Source organism: Camelus bactrianus, chromosome 18, assembly GCF_048773025.1.
Source record: "Camelus bactrianus isolate YW-2024 breed Bactrian camel chromosome 18, ASM4877302v1, whole genome shotgun sequence".
Taxonomy (NCBI): domain Eukaryota; kingdom Metazoa; phylum Chordata; class Mammalia; order Artiodactyla; family Camelidae; genus Camelus; species Camelus bactrianus.
The window spans coordinates 40,762,892-40,784,024 of record NC_133556.1 but is presented as its reverse complement, the minus strand read 5'-3'; the positions used below and the strand labels follow the sequence as shown (position 1 = coordinate 40,784,024).

The window sequence follows — 21,133 nt, the reverse complement described above, 5'->3', positions numbered from 1 at the left end:
CAAGATACTTAGATTACCTACTTTTGGAAAAATACAGACGTGACTTTTATGAATAGAGGTCTAGTACAAATCTGTTGGTTTTGTTACAGTGCATGACATGAGGCCTAGGAGAGAGAGCTTTGCTGCTGATTGCCGGAAGGACAGATCCCAGATCTCAGACTCCCCTCCTGTAAAATGAAGTGGCTGGACTGGATTCTTTCCTCTTCTAGGATGAGTTTCCATGAGCCTGTCTTTTGTTTATATTCAAGAGTATTAGCAATGTCAGATTAAATACTGAATACCCCTCCCTTCCCCGAAGCAAACTGCAGTATGTGCTACATAAGCTTTTAGTTATCTGATTCTTGTTTCTGATTCAACAGGCAATTTTTGTGTTGCATCTTTCCCGGCAACCTGGAAGGTCTTTTTAGCCATAGGAGGCGCTGTTGCACCTTCATACAGTCTTAATTTTCCTGTTTGTAAAAGGCTTAACAAATATTTTTTTGCTTTGATTCCTTTGCTTAGTGCTTCATAATAGCACAATGTCCATTATGTCTGTCTACCTGGAAAAATTATTCTGCTTATATCTTTGTTTTATTCTGTCATCTCGCTGTGAACTTTTCAGACTTGCTGTGCAAACAATGGCAAAATCGGTCTTTTATTCCGGTGTTAGCAACCAGTGAGCCGGGATTTTATAAAGCAGCTAGAAGCGGCCTCTTGAGCATCTTAAAGCTGAAAAGTGTACTGAGTTCCCTGAGTATTGACCCAGCCGCTGTGTGTCATTTGGTGGGAGGTGATTTTGTACATAGAAGAAGGGGTGTAGTGATTTGACTTGGGTTTGCATGCACGCGCTGCCACTGAGCCACGTGAGCCTGAGTCAGTTTGTTCTGAGTTTCTCCCTCGTCTGTGAGATGGGGATGCTCGTATATGCTTTGCAGAATTGTGAGAATTAGAAATTATGTAAATTGTTTAGCACAGTGGGTATGTCAAGAGGGCTCATAAAGTTTAGCTTCTGTTTTGTATGAAGCCATCATTTGAGAGTCTTTGGCAATTACTAAGAAACAGGAAAATAAGAAAAGCTGGTTTTATGATGAAAGATATTTGAGGAGGTTCCATAGTTCCTATACCCATAATTTAGCATCAGCAAAGTCAGGACCGTTACACAGTCGCCCTGAACCAATGTTAAGCCACAGAATGTTTTGGTACTTTATATATATTGGGGCTTAAGTGGACCCGATACTTATACACATGTTTTCTACAGCAGCCAACTGAGAGATGACACAGAAGAACAGACAGGCGATAAATGTCTCCTTTATTACTGATGAAGCCACGTTCTCCATGAAATTCAGGGCTGTGGGAAAATGCGTGTCATGATACTGTGTCCCAGAATTAGAGACTCACGCAGTCCCAGGTAACTCTGGGCCACAGCGAGCCTTCCCTTAAGATGATCTGCCCCATCCTGCACAGGGCTGCCCTGCCATGGAGCTGAGCATCCCGGGTGCTTCCCAAGGGTGGCCAACACTGGAGGGAAAGGAAAGGTTTCATATGCCCTGCTTGTCTCTCCGGACTCACTCCTCAATCTGTTATTGTGAAGAGTGCTAGCCGTTGGCCAGGGGTCAGGGGTGTGAAGGGGGAAGCACTCTCCATGGACCAGAGGAGTGTGGAGGAGGCATCCCTTCTCTCAGTTTAAACAGGTGGTGGGATGCAAGAGAAGGGTGCTCCTCAAGAGTTTATAAGAGGGGAAATAAGGATTTCCTTTGGGACTCAGACTAGCCATGAAACACAGAAGATGATTAGTAGGGAGACTTGTAAATCACTTTCTTATTAAATTCACATTTGTTGAGCACCAAACATGTGCTACATTCTTTTCTGAGCATTTTACAGAAATGAATCCTTCAATCTTCACAAGTGAGTAAGGGAGATTTCATTTTTATCCCAGGTTTACAATGTGGAAATTGAGGCACGGTGAGAGTAAGTAAGTTGGCCAATGTCACAGAGCTATTAAGTGGCAGAGCTGGTATTTAAACCCTGGCTGTCTGGTTTCCAGGCTCCCAAGGATGGGCTTTGGGTGTTTAGAGGTATCTGCATCCCTGGATCTCTGTACCTCTGTGCATCACTTAGCCCAGAAAGGACAGGGAAAGGAGAGTTACACAGGTGCTCACAGACGTGTCTCAGCCACTGTCCACGGACAGTGCACCGTGATTGGCGTTAAATGTCTTCTGGGCAGCAGATCTGTTCGTATAACAGAAATTTAGTCCATTGAGTTAATCTAGAAACCCTTCCTGCTCTGCTTCTGTCCATGGTTGCCATTTGACTGCCTGCCCGTAATTGGGCCGTTGAGGAGAATCTGTACTCATAGTTGAACTCTGATATTTCAGTCTGGTTCGTAGTTTCACATCTCCTGTTACATTAATAAATTCAATTTCTGGTTTTCTTGCATCAGTCTCTCATGAGTTTGGTTAATGTGACATCAGTCCATGGGAGTCCAGGGTTGCTGACGGTACATATTCTGAGCACATTGTGGCACTTCTACCCGTGCGGACCTGGGTGGAAAATTTCCGCCTTCCGCACTGATTTCCCCAAACAGCAGGGTCCTCTCCCACCCCCGGATGTGAGGCTGGGAGCTCTCAGAGTAGGCCAGTCAGAGGCCAAGTCCACCAATCAGAAAATGATGAAGTCCTTGGAAGTGGGTTTAATAGAAAAAAAGGGCTTCCAGGTAGTCCGATGGGCTGTTCGAGTCCATTTGGTGAAAAGCTATCCACTCTTTCTGGTTGAGATGCTTCTTTGCTGTTGAAAAGTCTGGATTACATGGAGGGATTTTAAAAAGCAGAAAGGTGTGATTTCATGTGGTACATCCACACCAGTGAGAAGTGATGGATGACCGCCTGTGTGAGGCATAGACAGAGTCTTACAAACTTCATAAAACAGCTTTAAAAGCTCTGCCATCTGAGTGCACTTCATATGGGGTCCAATTCATGACTGGGCATGCTGAGAGGGCAAATAATTGATAATGGCAGAAAGGACACGGAGGCATCAAAAAGGTCTCAGTCATGTTCCCTGTTTAAAGGATGTGGCACAATGTAATATATTTGAGCTGGGTCTTCACTGAACAGTTTTGAGTGTTTTCTGGGACTCCCCAGTGCACCAAGTTTCCGTACAGCTGGGTGTCCCCTCAGTGCAGCTCTGTCAGCGCTCATCCTGGGATGACGTGGTGTCACGGGGAGCAGGACGGTCAGCGTCCCCGGCTCTTCCGAGCTCCGTTTCTTCATCCGCAATGCTGGGTTTCTCTTCGGTGTCTACTTAGTAGGGTTGCTGAGAATCACACTTGATGGTTGTCAGGGGCGATTTTTGGTTGTCTCTGTGATTGTCATATAGTGAATATTTGATAGAAACTCTTGTTTTTTATTAAAATTATGGCTCCTAAATTGCAGTGATTTTTAGTCTGCATTTACTCTTTTTATAAATTTATTCTTATTTTTAAATAAGCACTTATTTTTATTTATTTTTATGAAGGTACTGGGGACTGAAGCCAACACATTGTGCATGCTAAGCAGGTGTTCTACAACTGAGTAATACAGACCCTCCCTGTCTGAACTTAAAAATAAATATTTCAATACACAAAATAGCTCTTAAACACCATCATGGGACCTATTTTCTGTATAGACAATTGAATACATATGCTATTTCAATAAGAATAAATGTTGTTGGGACATACTTTCTGAATCTATTTACGTGTTTAAAAACGATCATAGGTAGTGATAAACACGAGTCTTGGATCCACTACTTAGGGTATGTTTTGCCATCATGGGAAATTATATTCTACAGAGAAGGCTAATTGGGTCTCGTTGATATTTGGATGATTTAGCAGATGATGAAGGCTTTCAAAAGCTGACAGTTTGGATTTTAAACTAACTACAAAGTTATCTTCTATAAATTGGAAGTCCTCAGCTTGTGAATTGCCCAGTAATTCAGTGTGTACATGTCTGTGTCTCTGTGAACGTGTGTGTGTGTGTGTGTGTGTGTGATTTCAGGAAGGTAGAAATAAGTTCCATATAGCCTTCTGATACCTTTCTCTTCCAGTTCAAGTTGTAGGCATATATTTATACAAATAAATTGATACTCTTTTGTCATTTGGCATATTGGTGGGAATAAAAGTTTCTCATATTTGTTTCAGAAGGGTTGGGGAGAATGAGCTTAGAAAATAGGAGGAGATAGAGGCAGGAAGGTTCTTTACTCTTTGTGCAGGATGAGAAACAGTAGCTTTTCTTTTTTCTACTAAAGCAAACTGGCACTGAATTGTAACATACTATTACTCAGAATTGCCTTTCTGATCAGATACGAGTGCCTCAGATTTTTCAAGGCAACATGAATGATGAAATGTGTTTTAGCAGTTATCTTTAAATGTAGTTTTATTTTTTAAGTAAAAGGCTATAGCCTGTTCTTTCTTCCAGCGTTACAAGAAGTTCCCATTGATCCAGGTACATGAAAATTGTGCTTAGTTTCTTCGGGTTATTGTTTTATTTTTTAAGTGCTTGTTTCATTGTGGTGTGAATGAATGTTTAAAATTTCTGGATTTTGATGTTTAGAACATGCTGATTTATCAGAACTGTTAAAAACCTGATTGATGTTTGGTCCTCGTTTGGTGGGGCAACCTATTGATTTCTGTTGTCTATTAAAGAGGAAAATGCTTTCTCTAGCTTGTAGATCATTAAGTGAATGGTTTGCAGTGTGCCTTTAAAATTCTTTGAATGCATTGAGCATGTTTGTCCAGTGAATTTTGAATTGACTCATAGTAATGACTTTGTTTGATTCTGTGGCTTTTGCTCCTCTCCACATGAATTTGAATTCTCTGTTGCATTTTGTATACGTGTTCTTAACAGGGGAAGAAATTTTGCATTTTTTACATAGGTGGGTTTTCCTATCCCCTCTGAATGCCTTCTGTAATTGATACAGCGAAAATCTGTTATTGCAGTGCTTAATTATTTCATAAACTATTTTTTGGCTTAATCAGAAACAATGACAAAGAATGATAATAAAAAACATGAAAACCTTCCTTCCTTTGAAGAATAGAAATGAGGTGGTCAGGGTCACGCGTGCTTTGTACCTGACACCCTTACTTTCATTTCATTGTGTATCATGATTCGGAGATGGAGTTGCTTCAGGTTTGTAGATTTTTGTTTTAACATTTGTGTTGAATTCATTCTCTAGGCTGATGTTTCCTGTTGCGTTTCTGGAAAGTGTAGATCAAGGGAAACAGATGCTACATTTTGTATTCAGGAAGCCTGAGTTGCTGAAGAGTATAGAGTAGAGGGTGGGCTGAGGAACAGAGTGACACTCCCTCACCTCCAGGCTGAAATTGATGAACAATGAAATCAATTAGGTGTATCGGTATTTATTTGACCAATAGAAGTCAGAGGGCCCAGACTGTCTAGTTATGGGCAATGGAAAGTACTGAATTCACCTGCAGAATTAGGTGATTTACCAAGTAGAAGCAGCTTAGAGCAATCAGAAAAATCAGTTCTATGATGAGATATAAAAAGAATATAATATCTATTATTTCTGAAACTTTTCTCTGTTAAGTTGTGTAGAGCTAAAATTAAGTTCCAAGCACCAGGAGATAAGAGTCTGGATGGTTCTGTGGGATCGTTATTCAGGGATGTGTCTAGACCATGCTGGAATGGCCAAAGCTGGCAGGAAAAGACCCAGAGCCAGGATTTGTCATCCTAGTGTGTCCTCCATAATGGTTCCATGTGATAGCCCATGATTGGGTTAACAAATTTAACAGACACCAGACGCATGTCAACTTTAATAAGAAAAAGTGAGCTTAGTAACTGCTTTCAAGCAAGCACCTGTGCATCCTCACTCCTGTCTCCTTGCCATAAAAAGCAGAGACAATGCCTTGCTTGCATATTTGAGGTTTTAGATATCACTCTGTTCATTGCACAGCAATGACCCAGGCCCTCAGCTATAAATGCTGGGCGTGCGTGCTGTTAGATAGTCTATTATCCCCAAAACACGGACCTGGCTGGACTGGTGGTCTGCTTTGTAATGAATATCTAAAGAATTTATCTTGTTCCCCTCTCCCCATGACTCCCCTAAAGGTAAACTAAGCCTTTTTACTCATTGTGGATTCTACAATCTCTGTCTCATCCTGTCTTTCCCCAAGTTCCTGTTTACTATCACACAACTGTTAAAGACTATTTTCTTTGATTATACACAATAAACATGGGAGCATTTGAGAGGCTCTTGGAGTTGGCTCCCTACTCCCTCTCGCTTTCTTTCCTTTTTCCACAGTCTTGAGTCATTCATTCCATGTCGGTAAGACTTCTGCCAGCCAGAACCCACAGTTCCAGGTGAGAAGGATGCAGACATTATCTCTCCTTCCCGAGGGAGAGAGAGAAGAGAATTGAGATCTGCTCCCCCGTGGTCCTTTCCTGCCCCAGGGCCACTCCAGTTCACCTGCAGCCTTCTGGCCTCTGCTCTCAGGGCCTCTGTCCCAAGACTGACATCAGCCTTTTTTTCCCTTGTCAATATTTCCTGTGCCTTTCAGAAGTTGGTCTCTTCTCTGCAATTCCACCCTGGCAGATGTGATGGTGGTCAGCGTGCTGGTGGGCAGTCATTTGGGGACTCCCAGGAGCCATTCTGATTCTCCTGAGTCACTCATTCGGGGTTACAAAACTGTCGAGAACCGGAGGAAGCCCATTCACGTGAGGTCAACACAGTATTACATCACTTTCATTTTATTTTTGAATTTTCAGTGGAGAAATTATTTGTAACAAACTGTTCCAGATTTTCGGCCACCTGCTTTCCTCACCACTATTTCCTTGTTGGCTCTGGTGCTTGTTTAAAGAGCCAGGTTTCTTCTCTGGTCATTTCTAGCAGCTGGGCTTGCCGAATCCTTGATCTGCATTTGAAGCAGAATGCTTCTTCGTGATGTCAAACTGATTTTCCTTGTCATGTCTTAATAATTTGTGTACACTCAGCAACTGTTTCAAGTGAAATGCTCTTGTCCAATTTCGGTTAACTCACATTTGCTGAACTCCTGCTTTCATGCTGAGGGCAGATTCTTCTTCCTGTAATAAAATTTAGCAATTTGCATTTACTATGGGAAGGTACTGGCCCGAGGTGCTCTCGTTCTTAACAGTTTTAATTACAATTCACCCATTAAAATGTACAGTGGTTTTTACTCTATGCCCAGAATTGTGCATCCCATTCAATCTTACAACATGTTCATCCCCCCAACAGGAAGCTCCTTACGCATAAGCAGACATCCCCATCTTCCCCAACCTCCCACAGCCCCAGGGAGACACTTTTCTCTCTCTGTGGGTTTGCCTCTGCTGGAAATTTCATGTAAATCGAGTTACTTCATGTAAGTGGAAGCATCTATTGTGACTGACTTCTTTCACACTGAGTAACGTTTTCAATATTTGTCCACGTTGTGGCCTGGGTCAGTACTCTATGCTTTGCTATTGCTGAATAATATTCCTCTGTATGGCTGGGCCCCTCTGTTTACCCATTCATCACGTGATAGACATTTGTGTTGTTTCTGCTTTTTGGCTGTGATGAGTAATGGCACCGTGAATATTCCTGTAGGAGTTTTTATGTGAACATTTGCTTTCAGTTCTCTTACGTGTGTGCCCAGGAAGCAAAATTGCCTGGTTATTCAGAAACCAAATGTTCAACTCTCTAAGGACCTGCCAGGCGTTTTTCCAAAGTGACCAGGCTGTGTTACATCCTCACCAGGAACGGCTGCGTCCTCTGCATCTTCTGTGTCCTCATTAGTGCTTGTTACACTTTTTTTGATTATAACCTATTGTAGTGAGTGTGAAGCGGTTTCTCCTAGTGGTTTTGACTTGATTTCCCTTACAACTAATGATATTGAACATCGTTTCGTTGTGCTTATTTGTCATTTGTATATTTTCCTTGAAAAATGTTTTTCAGATCCTCTATCCATTTTTTAATTGAGTTGCCTTTTTATTGTTGAGTTGTAGGAGGTTTTTTTTTTTTTTTTTTTTTTGGTAGATACAAATTCCTTATCAGATAAATGATTTGAAAAAATTTTCTGCTGTGTGTTGTTTTTTCACTTTCTGGATGGTGTCCTTTGAAGCAAAGTTTTAAAACTTTGATGAACTCCAATTTATCTCTGTTTTCTTTTTCCTTGTGCTTTTGGGGTAATATTTAATATCTGAGGTATTTTATTTAAACTTTTATATATAAAATAACTTAATTATTAGGACCGTTCTAGGAGACGGGTGCTGTTGTTGTCCCCAGTCTATGGATAGGAGACTGGGATGCAGAAAATTTCACTGACTTATCAGTGTCAAAGCTACCCAGTGCTGTGGGAGTTCAGACCCTCATGTTTGTCCCCAGCATCTGTGCTCTTCACCACCATGCTCCACTCCTTCCTGGAATCGTTAATGAAAAAGTCTTTACTTTTTTGATTTCTTGTTAGTTTTTGTATTTCTCATTGGGGCCTCATCTCCTCATTTTCCTTAAAGAGATCAGTGTAGGTTTATTTTAGGTCTCATGTAGGCAGAAGCATTGCTATCAGTTAACTTCTTTATTACTCACTCCCCAGTGATGGCTGTTGTTAATTGACCTAATGAAGTCTTGCTTTAGTCTTTCCTTCTCATGACACTAACAACAGAGTCATGACTTACAGAATGCTTAAAGAAGGAAGTACTTGATTGATTTAATTTTCTACCCAATCAAACCAATCAAATAAAAACCCCAGAGTTGACACAGACGGTAAGCCCTCCAGAATAGGGTCACTGTCTTCCTTGTGTTTCATTTGTTTGGTCACAGTGTCTGGATAGTGCCTTGCTGTCCAGCAGTTTTCTTAGGATACAGTGCTCGTGAATCATTGTAAGGACAGAATTTTGACAACAGACTGTGCTGTTCATTTCACGAGGGAAAAGTTAATATAGAAATACTGCTCAGATCTATTTGAAATTTAAGCTTGGAATTTTGAGAAGAGTTCAAGAAACCATACAAAGATCTTTTTCACTAATTTTAGATCTATCTTAGACACATTATGGTTACATAGCAGAGTACCTTATCAAGTAGATTTGACAAGAGGTGTGTATTATTTATTATTTGTTTTAGTTGAAATATTCTACCTGGGATAAAATATTCAGTGCCCATAAATGAACAAATATGTTTGTATTTCTATGCAACATGGGAGCAGACTTCATATGTTTCTATGTAATATATATGACTGTGTGTTTTAATCTGTCTTTCAGTGTTTTTATAGTTTTTCAGCAATGTTGTAACTTTAGAATTCTTCTCAGAAAATCACGCCAGATTCTAGTGCAGTTTGTACTGTGTATCCTGTCTTATGCATGGGATTCCACTGTCCCCACAGGGAGGAATTTCCTCTTCTATTGAATTAGTATCAGAGTTAAAGGAACTGTGATTTCTAGGCCTTTGCTCTCCATGTGTTTGCAGTTGGCTGTCAATCGCGAATTTCCGTTTCTTGAGTTTTCATTGTTCAATTAGAATTTTTGAAAATAACTATTAATATGTTGCATCGGTCTCCCTAGAAACTTGATGTGTTTGTGCTTTTCAGTTTTCAATTTATGAAAAATGTAAATACACACTTGTTTTTAAGTAGTCCTTTTTCACTAGATATTTGGTTACCTCTTTATAGTTAAAATATTTTTTTCCCAATGAATGAATCGTTGTGCATGTTTTAAAAGATACCTTACTTTTTATTTTTCTTATTGTAACAGTTATATTCATTGTACAGAATTTAGAAAATACGGATAAACACATTAATAACTTAAAATGGCCTCTAATCTCACCTAGACATACAGTTGTAAGGTTTGAAATTGAGAATTACAAGTCCTCTCACATTGTTCTTCTTTTTCAGGTACGTACTGGTTACTGAGACCCACGAATTCCCATATGAATTGTAGCAGCAGCTAGTCAGTTTCTGCAGAGGAGCCCGCAGGGATTGTGATCGAGACCACGTTGAATATACGGATCGTTCTGGGGAGCACTGCCATTCCAAGAGCGCTGTCTTCTGATCCAGCAATGTGCGTGGATTGTCTGTCCTGGTATTTAGGATTTGTTTAATTTATTTTTAACAATGCTTTGAGTTTACAGAGTTATTTTGCTTTTTTTTTTTTTGCCTTTATACTGAGGACAAGTGTGCCAGGTACCGGGATCAGAAGTGTATTTGAGCCCCGACACTTGCTGCCACCATGGTCGCTGCTCTCTTGCTTCACACGCTCTACAATCTTGCACAGACTAGGACCTCAGTAACTCTCTCTCTCGAATGATTATATGCTTGTAGGATGATGCTTGAGAGTCCGTGTGATGATTTTTTTTCCCCAGCCTTCCCCACTTCTTTACTATGCCCTTTCTCTTCCTTTCCTCCAGCCTGGGTTTCAGTTTACCAGTGGCATTGATTTTTCTTGTCTGTAGACACTTCCTTTCACTGGTTCACGATAATTTTACATGTGGGCTGTGGAAATTTGCTAGATGTCAAGAAAGAGCCAATCCATTGCATGCTAGTATTTTTAGAGTGCATTATTGTTTTATCGATTGAAATTAAATCAGGGTGACCCCCTGAGCCCTCCCGTGAGCTGTTTTTGCCTTCCTACAGGTGATAATGCTCTGGCTGCTGAATGTGCCCTTTCCCCAGACTTGGTTTTGGAGTTAAGTCACCATCAGTGGAGCCCTCTCTTTAAAAGATGAAGAAAACATTTGCTCCTTCTCCCTGGTTGGGGACTTGGATGAGATGAGGTAACAGATAAAGAATGGAGCCCCACCTCATTCTAACACCCGCTCGTTCCGTTCCTTTCTCCACGGAAAAAGAGTACAATTCAACACTATAAAGATTGATTGTGAGCAAATGAGATAGACAGGACAACCGATCATTTATTAATATACTTTCATGCCAGAAACAAATGTATTATACACACAAAAAGCACACAAAGCACGGTAGTACCGTGATTACAAACGTGGGTCCGAGTTCGAGTCCTGCTCTGGAGTGACCAGTCCTGTGAGATGGAGAACTGGTAGGTCGGCTTAGCCTCTCCTGGGCTTGTTTTCTGTCCTGCAGAGATGGGGCTCGCTAGGCGTCCCTCCCCCATAGAGGTGCTGTAGTGTACAAATGATGCGCGTGGGCAGCCCGAGCACAGCTGCTCGTTCCTCGTAAGTGCAGGAGAGCATAGCTTTTGTGGTGAAGGCTTTATAACAGCCCCGTGTAGACTCTAGTGCTCCGAAGGGATGCCTTGTGGTTTGGAGATGGGATTCTCATTTCTGTAAATACCCAAGGATTGTGTAATTGGGCCCTGCTGATTTGAATCTATTCTTTAGAAAGTACATATTGTGGATATATTTTTCAAGCATGCATGCCTTTTTCTTTTATTATTTTATAGTTCTACACTCTCTCTTGGTGGGACTTTTCATGGAATCCAGGAAACAGCCCTAAGCCACCTGCCTCTTCACACGTCTCTGTGGCGGTTTTCTTCCCTGACTAGAAGAGGGTTCTGCATAGGGAATTTTCTTTGTTCCCCTTTTCTTGGAGTCTCTCTGTCTGTCTGCCTACCTCTCACCTGTCCAACTGTCCATTTCTCTACCCACTCATTCTTCTGACTTGTTCCAAAAAGCATTTCAGGCAGCTTACAGAAGAACAGATACCAAATAAACAGGTGAGAAAATGGGGCCAAGTTCAGACAGTGAGGCTAGGAGGCGAGCCTGTGTGAGGGTGGAAGGCATGAGAGACACGCGTCTGCCCTGTGACTTATAAGATCGACAGCAAGAGTGTGCCTGAGGCTCCCAGCAGACACAGGGAAACAGGGTTTGTGGGAGATGCTCACTGGTTGTGAAATAAATAAGTGGCTGAGGAGAAGCCCAGCCTTTCCAGCTACTAAGACTTAGGAGAATATTTTGAGTGTCTTCAACATCAGAGTATTTCATCTTTACTATTGTCAGAGTTCTACATATAGTTGGTTACATTCTGTACCTGGAAATTTCTACAAAATTTCTTCCCACGTGAGTCCCATGACTCGGGAATATGGTGGTTCTGCTCATTGACTGGGGTTGGCCAGAAACCGAAAATGACAGCTTCAAAGGAGCCTGGGATTTGTCAGTTTTGTTTTGTCAGTACTGTAGAGTTCAAAAAATGCTTTCACAGTATCTCTCCATCTGAGGCGGCAGCGTGCTCTCTTACCAGCATCAGGAGCTCAGGGCCACGGGATGGTGGGGGCTGACTGCATTGTCGTCAAGACAGCTGAGCTAGTCACTGCAGGTGTGGTTCTTTTACGTAAGGCCTTTCATGTTCTTTACTTGAATGTTTCAACAGGGAGTTAATTAACTGAGTCAATTAACATTTAATAAATATGATGCTTTGTTGAAAAGACAGTTATAGACATAATATAAGCTCTGAAGCCTTTAAAAACGGTTTCATTACTGAAATTTCAGTAGGGGAGATACACAGTTTATCTTATTTATGCCTCTCTTTTAAAGTAACAAAGAAACAAGACAGAAAAGGCAGAGGATGGTTTCTGTTCTTCTTTTCTGCTTGTAGGTGCCCTCACCTCCAATAGCATCAATCCAGACACCGGAACTGACACTGGCCGTGCTCAGAACTGCCTCAGCCCTGAAGACACAACTGACAAATAGAAGGGGGCCACGCCCTGTTACAGCAGGTGCTCTCACTTTGTGGATCCTTATGTAACTGAGCGGTGTTAATCAGGAATGCCCGTTTTACATTGTGTGGCGCTGCTGCGGTGTCCCCTAGTTACTTGTTTCTGTAAGTATTCATGTATTATTCCCCACTGCGTGGTACTACACGTCTAAAAATGCTATTTTCAGATGAGAAATAATGTGCATTTAATATAATATGTCTGAAAAAAGGGGCAAAAGATTCTATACTGGTCCCGCTACTCTGACATAATAATTAACAATTTAACATTTATTTTCTTTTCTTTTCGTCAGTGTGTATCATCTCTGTCATAAAAACCAGTGAGCACTCCGTCCCTTTTTACTGTTCGGAGACCTCCATTTTCCATTCGGCTTATTACATGTTTTTCTACAATATTCTATCTCCCTTGGCATGATTTGTAAAGACCAGTGTAGCATTCTGTCTTATGGAGGCATCGTCCATTTTACTTCGGACTTAAATAAACTTTTAAATTCCAAGTATACTTAACTGAAATACTGAAAAGAGAACTGTGGTGGTAAAGGAAGGCCCCTAACTCCCTTCTCATTATTTCCTGAGAGTAAAAGCTGTTGAAAATTTTGTATATATATATCATGACATTTATGCCTATGAGATAAATATATATACACATATGAGAAATCAATGTATAGGTGTGTGTATATATGCTTTATTTAAAAATGAGACCATACTATATGTTTTTCTGCAGCTCGCTTTCTTCACTCAGGGGTATATCATGGACGTCCTCCCACTCCAGACTCACCCGGCCCTTTCAGATAGATTGGAGGGGTCTCCTGATGTGCGGGGGTCGTCTCGTCCACGGACACATTTGGTGGGAGAGTGCTTTGGACAAGGCCCTGGACCACGGCGAAACGCCTGCTCCCTCAGCGCCAGCAGCTCGCCTTGATTTACCGCATCATTGCCTTGATGGTGGACAGTTAACTTTTCTCCATTTTCCACTGTCAGAAAGAATGTTTGAGTTGCTTCCTTCTTTTACAGACATTCCTGTGATCTTGTATGTGTATTCCTTTAGTTAAGGCTTCTGGAAATTTAGTCCCTGGATGTGACATTTACATTCATCACAGACTCCTTTCAAGTGACTAGAAATTCCTTCTCCATTGGGGAATGAAAAAATGCACATTTACTTATGTAACCAATTCTCTATCGCTGGATATGATTTCACTTCAGTTTTCCTTCCCACCTTTGTATACAGTGCTGTGTAAATGCCCTGATGGGTACATCTTTTTGGACTGATTTTTTTTTCTAAAAGGAAACGATTCCTAGAAGTGGAGTTGAGTCAGTGTGTATGTACGTTTTTCAGAGCTTACAAATCCATTGATATGTCATCTTCTGAAAAAGTCGCTCATGATTTGTTCTCCCACAGATGGACACTAGCTAGAATATCTTAAAAATATTTTCCAATATGATAAGCAAAAGTTCTTTTTCATTGTTTTAGTTTGCATTTGATGACCAGTGAAGTTTTGAGCATTTTTCACTCATTAGCCATTTGACTTTTTTAAAATGAATGATTCCTTTTGTCCTTTGCCCACATTTAAGTGAGGGAGCTTCTTGTTGCTTTGTGACAGCTTTTTGTATGTTATGAAAATTAACTTCGTGAATTCATCAACATGTATCACAGAGCTTTTTCTTGTCATTTCTTTCCTTTCATTTTGTTCAGGAAGTTTTCTGATTTTTGTTGTGGCTCAAACTATTCTTAGGATAGTAAATGTCTTCCTTATGGGTTTTATCTTTGACATTATTCTTAGAAATACTCTCTTATAATGGAATAAATCTCTTCTGTAGGTTTTTTTAATCTCTAAGTTGGAGATTATAATAGTACATGTTATAGTGAGGAGAAGTTGAGTTAATAAGAGCAAAGTGTTGTATTTGCTGTTACTAGTAGTTTTTAATATTTACATCACTATCTGCAATTTATCTTGTGGTCATTATGACAGGAATGGAATTTATTCTTTCCAGGTGATGCTCTGTCCCAGGACAATTATCGAATTCATAATTTTCTCTTTGATTTGAAATCCCACCTGTACAAAATACTTACATACACTAGAGTCTCTTTTTGAGCTCATGGTTCCCTTCTGTCAAACTCCTTTCCTTACTCCAGCACCATATCTTACATGTTGTAAAAATTTATTTAATAACTGGCAGTCTGATTTTTTTTGATTCTTTTCTTCCATCCCAAATTTTCTTGTCAAGTATTATGACTTTATTATTCCTGAAGAATTCCAAAATATTTTGTTCAAGTTAAAAAAAATCTGATTGGAATTTTCATGGGATTTTTTAGTAAGTTTTGAATTATTCTTAGGAGAACTTACATCTTTACAAAAGTGCTTTTCTCCATGCAATAAGTTTATGTCTCTACATTCATACCTCTTACTTTAACCCTCAGTACAGTCCTGAAGTTTCTCCATTTAGAATATGGGCATTATTTTTGAATTTATTCCAGATTATTGTTTATGTTTTTGTTAATTTTGTGAGAATTTTTTGCTATTATATTTTTAAATGCTTAAAACTGACATTTAGAAAGGAAGATTCGGTTTGTCAATACTTACTTTGTAACTTGTCATTTAAAATTGTATGTATTAAGTAGTTGTTCCAGAATCCTTTCTTTTCTGTTTTAAAAAATTTGTTTCCAAGATTCTCAAAATGTTCATAGCTAAGTAGTATAGGTGGGGACACAGATGGAGAGAGGTAGTGTGTCTCACGTACAAACTGTGAGCACTTTCATGGCTGCCTTTAGGCTGGAGAAGCTGCAGAAGAGCCCAGGTTAGACCAAGGGTGGCTTTGTCTGCACTTGAAAGCCAGCTTTCCTGCCTGTATGGTGAAGCCTGGTGGGCGTGGCAGGTAGATGATCAAGGTCTGATCAAGGTCATTGGCTGCACAGAGCGCTGTGTCTGTGAGAACTGGAGACCATTACAATGGGAAATGCTTGGCGCCAGGAACACTGCAGGGGAGCTGGGGAGCCTGTGTGTTAAGGATTTTCCAGCCCTGGGAGTGGGAAGATGAGACTCTGCATTCAGATCTGAGTTTGAATTCATCCTCTCTTGTTTACTGGTCCTCTGACTTTTGTCAAGTTATCTACCCGCTTTGAACTCCTGTTTTCTTGTCTCTCAAAACAGGAGAATTACAGCCTGCTGCTAGACTGTTTGCTCAGGGTAAATGATTTGTGTCTATAAGATGCCACGTACAGTCACAATCTCAGTGAGAAATGGGCTGTCACCTCTTCTTCTGCAACTCAGTGCTCGATAAGACATCGGGGGAAAGCCAGTCCCTAATTTGTATGTGATGCAATGAGGAACAAAATTAACGTCTTGCCTTTCGCTAGCAGTATTCTTACTTCTTTGCTTCATTTACCTCTTTCCTCCTTTACTCTCCCCTTTCACCTCCTCCACCAAAAGAGACTGAGTCTGTCTCAGAACACTACATTCAAATTACTTTAAATGTTGGCTCATCACCATGAAATTACAGTGAAATTATAAATAATCTGTACACGTCCCAGACATGATTATATTTGATTTACACACACACACACACACACACACACACACACACACACACACACACACACACACACACAAAATCAGGCTACCTCCCATTTGCTGAGGGAGAAGGACCACTTTTTCTGAGTTTTCATTCACTGAGCGTGAGAGCAAAGGCTCTTAAGCAGAAATTCGCCTGGCTTCTTGCATGGTTTTTTAAATTGGATTTCTGCCTTGTGTCCACAGAAATAGTCTCCTATTAGAAGAGGGGAAGTGGAGACATAGATATTCTGCTGAGATATTGGTGTCATCATATTTGAGTTGGAAAGGACTTAGGACAGCATAGAGTCGTACCTTTTTATGGGTGAGAATCCATGATAGTGTAACTTGGACAAGAACCCGGGTCTTCTGTCTTCATGTCCACGTGGATGAAGAGGCAACTGGGTGGGGGATGGCAGGGATCCTTGCTTGAGTTCTGGGGTCTTGCTAGTTTCCATTGTTCAGCTGCCTTTAGTTTATGTCCATGTGGCCTCTCATGGGAATGTCACTCTATCCTGATAGATTGAGTTTCTAATCAGCAAAACGGTCTGGACCCACTCATTGTTCCCAGAGATTTTCTGCTGACCCGCTGACACTTTATATACATGAGACCTAAGAAACTGCTGGATATAAAATCCTTATTGTTATCATTTGCCCTCGAGTTCCACAGGAATGGGGTGCTGTCTCAGGCTGTCTAAGGCCAGCTCTGAACAAAGATAGGGTGATAGGCTCTGCAGCTGGATACTCCCCAGTCGAATGGGATTTCCACCTTAGTATTTAGAATCAGGCAGATTAGTTCAAATCTTACCTTTACCAGTTATTAGCTTTGTGACCTTGTGGAAGAAACTTTACTTTTTTGGGGACAAATTTTCTTTATCTGTAAATAAGTTCAGTATTTATTTTAGGGTTTCTGTTTTAGAATTGAATGATCTAATTCCCTCATTTATTCCTAAAATACTGATCACATGGTTCTATGCTGGTGACTTAGTGGTTGATTACTAAAGGAATCAGTAGTGAGAATGTGGGTGAGGCTCCCTGGATAATAGAACTTATATTCCATGATATGCTTGTAAAAGACTGGGTTGCAGTGGATTTTTAGTAAATGTCCATTCCTTTCCTAATCCCCATTGATTGTGTATATATCTTTATACTAATATATGAACAATTTTTTATTACAATTTAAGTCTTTTTGTAGTATTTAAAATATGTAGCTATAACAAAAATACATGAAATAAAATGATTTGACTTTTATTTTCTTTTCAATAAACAAAACAAAATAAAATAGAAAAGAAAAGAAAAAGTTTTGAAGGAGTAGAAATAATTTTATTTCTGTGGAATCGACTCCTTATGTTAGGTTTTTCGGTTGTGTTCTTAAACAGCATATAAAATTGACAGGTTTTGACTTCAGTGTTGATACCTGGGTGAGTATAGTTTCTTTTTGTGGTTGTCTTTGATGAATTATTTGCACTAGATCATAAATTATGTGCATGTTACATATTGGAAACGAGGAAAGAGTGGAGACATACTACCTCCAATGCAGTCATTTTGTTACCGAGTCCAAACTCATTCTGCTCACCAAATGACAGGCCAATAAACTGGGAGATGAGGTGTTGGAGCAAGGAATAGTGACTTTATTTGCAAAGCTGGCAGACCCAGAAAATGGCAGACTGATGTCCTGGAGAACCATCTTCCCCAAGTCAGAATTGAGTCTCCTTTTATACTAAAAAGGTGCGGGGCTGCAGTTGGTTGTTGGAAACTTCTTGTTGTATGAATTTCTTGTCCTTTGAATCCGCTGTTCTTGCAGCTGTCCATGTGGATCAAATCATGTTGCCCCTGTAAAACCTCCAAAAATAAAACAAAGTTATTCTCTAGTTTGCAACTTGCCATCTCTACATAAGTGCAGATTAGTTAGCATCCTTCAAGATCACGGCCAGGAGAAGAGGCTGTCCTGGATATTTTAGTCTAAAGGCAACTTTCTTTTACAAATGGTGCAGAGATAACAAGTCTGAGCCTAGAAAACAGGGCACAGGGTTAAAGCCAAAGGAACAGACCTAACATGGGGTCAAAATTGTTCTTTTCTATTACAATTCCCTTTTCCACTTCATAGATAATTTTAGTAAGAAACATGAGAAAATTTGTATTTTTGCTTCTTAATAACCGATAAGTGGGCCAACTATATTTTTGTGAGCAGGGATGCAGTGCGGGCATAGGGGTCACAGCAAACTCTTGTTGGGGGTGGCCGACCCTGGAACATGTCTGATGCCCCGTGAGTGTTGGTGAGGGTCCCCCTAGCCAGTGGCTCTTTTCAGGAGCCAGCATACGGGCATTGATATCTGGAGACCTCATTTTGGGCTGCAGGAAATTTTTTAGATACTGCGAATGAAAAATCACTCCAGCTGGGGATAATTAGGGAAAAAAGGAAAAGGAAAAGTGTTTGGAGTAGAGTAGAAGAGAAGGAAATCCGATCACGAAGCCTGAGTGCTTGGCAGCGTGGCTTCGGGGGAGAGGGGAGCAGACGTGGGGAGGGGCCTGGCCCCGGAACCAGCTCCTGCACCTGTCCCCGTGCCCAAGCCACATAGCTTTTAATTGGGCCACCTCTCTGGGCTGGATGTCACCCTGGGCAGAACCTTGAGAATCGAAGGTAAGGGGTAGGCAGCACACACCTAGGGGGTCACTGTGGATTTCGGTCAAGTCCACAGTGCCTTTTCTGGTCATGTGTCTTCACTTGTCCTTTATCTCAGGATCTGAGGAGGAGGAGAAAGGAACTCAGGTAGAGATCCTGGAAGATATCCGACTGTGTTAAGAGAGGACAGACACAGTGACACGGGGAGCCAGGACACTTGCAGCAAAGTAAAATGACTTCACAAATATTGCTTCAGAGTTGCAGGTGTGAGAGAGCCTAAGCCTGTCTCAGAGTGCAGGGGACAAGTGTAAAGGAATGGCAAAATTTCCACTGAAAATTGAAATTTTGTTAAATAGCCTGCTACTGTTGCTTGTATCACTTGAATGAATGCAGGCATATTTCTGTGGGCATTTATAGGTTCACTCAACCCCACCAGCCCCTCTTGCCCCCATCGGGGATGGGATTTCTCAAGCACAGTGCCCCTCCTGCTTGGGTGGGCCACGCTGCGTGTCCTCGCCTGGGGCCGGGCTGCTGCAGGGCACTGAGTCCCGTGGCGCGGCCTGGGAGACACGACAGGAATATCTCTGCTCTCGACTGAGGGACTCCTTTTCGCCCTGCAGTGTAAGAATGCCGGTGACTGAGTTAGAAGCATGCTCCCAAGCTGTCCGTGTCCTTGGCATTCAGAAGCGGACCCTGGAAGCTTCCAAAGTTCTCCAGAATGCATTCTACATTCACCTTCGTCAGGTGAGTGTATGTCTTTACACAAGTGGAGGAATTACTGCCGTTTTCCTGGAACTTACTCACCACTAGTCCATCTGAATTTTCTGTGCTAGGATTCAGTATGGCCTGCTAAAATATCTGGAGTCAGATCTTGAAACACTGATGAAGAGGAACATTTATTTTATTTCTATATATGATAGCCTTTTACTTTCAAAATTCAGAATTTTTGGTTCTTTCAGGAATTTTTGGGGGGTTGGCGAAACAACTTTGTTCTTACAATCTTTGAGACCTGTTGCTTTGTGCCTCTCACCTGTCTTCTGTCACTTGTGTGGCGATTCCATTTGTGACCCTGTCCGGTTTGTTCATGTTATAAAACATATAGTCTGTTAAAGTACAGTCCCTTTTACTCCAAAGACATTCCACAAATACTACTAAAACCTAGGTGTGGTTTTAAGAAGACAGAATCATTAGAACATGTACTTGCAGGTTGCTAGTGCAAAATCCCCAAATCAATAGTCTAGCTCAACATCTAAAATCTTTCTAATCTACCTTGGATTTGTATGGATAAGTGAAGCAGTTTGCTAAGAACTCAAGACTAGGGTTAGGATACAGGCTGGTGTAGCTCAGCAGGTCCTCCTGAGCCAGCGCTGTGCCAGAGGGCGGGGCTGAGGGGGAGAGGGCTGGGCCTTGGGGAAAGGGGAGGGCCAAGAAGGAGGGGGGTCCTGCCGTTCCTGAGCTCAAAGTTTCATGGCAAACACCTTCACCAGGTGAAAAACTTGGAGTTTCTTCTAAGAACAGTAGGTGTGAAAAGTGTCATAAAAGCACGGGAGTGACAATATCCCTTTTGTGTCTAGTATGGGAGAGCGGCTGTGGGGCCACTTGGGAGACTCGTGAGTCCAGGTGTGCAGTGTTGGTGGCTTCCACCTGAGCGGTGGGACAGTTAGTGGGACAGTCACTGGGAAAAAACGAACAGACTTTAGGCATGTTTAGATGGTAAAAAGGAAAGGATGAATGATGTCTGTGAAGGTAGGATGGAGTTAGGTCCAGGTTTCTGGGTGGATTAATGAGGTAAGTGATGGTCCTGCTGTGCTCTGAGGAGGGAAAGCTGCAGAGGGAGCTCTGGGGGAAAACTGATGAGTTCAGCTGTGTGTAAAGTGAAAGGCTGTTCGATGTGTGGTCTGGGAGCTCAGGTGAGAGCCAGTAGCGAGTAGCGGGAGGGGAGAGAGACTGTCAAATCATTTTGTGAGCATACAAATAATTATGATTAATGATACACTTACGCCTCTACATTCTGGATTTAAAACCCATTAACATTTTGCTATATTGACTGCAGAGGTTCCTAATTTTTTTTAAGAGAAATAAAATAAATAGAAACAAAATAGTGGAGTTAATGAAAATCATAGAGTTGATGTGTGTCCTTGTATGTATTTTGATAGCTCATCTGTTTATAACCATAATCTATAAAAAGTTAACTAGTTTAGCATAAGAGTTAAACAGAGGGACGTGACACATAGTGTTGGGGCTTGAATCTGATCTTCTCAGGCAAATTATGTCGCCCCTCTGTGCCTGAGTTCCATCTTCTGTGACTGCCCCCGGGCCCCTCATCACAGC

At 41.3% G+C, this 21,133-nt stretch overlaps 1 long non-coding RNA gene across 1 annotated transcript in view; it reads left to right on the top strand.

Moving 5' to 3' along the window:
• Nucleotides 1–18,007, top strand: part of LOC141573945 (uncharacterized) — a 35,004-nt gene extending 16,997 nt beyond the window's left edge. The window contains exons 2-4 of the long non-coding RNA XR_012500447.1: nt 9,848–10,013; nt 12,515–12,739; nt 13,356–18,007. This is a non-coding gene — a long non-coding RNA (uncharacterized LOC141573945). The remainder of the gene's footprint in view (nt 1–9,847; nt 10,014–12,514; nt 12,740–13,355) is intronic.
• Nucleotides 18,008–21,133: the final 3,126 nt, after the last annotated feature.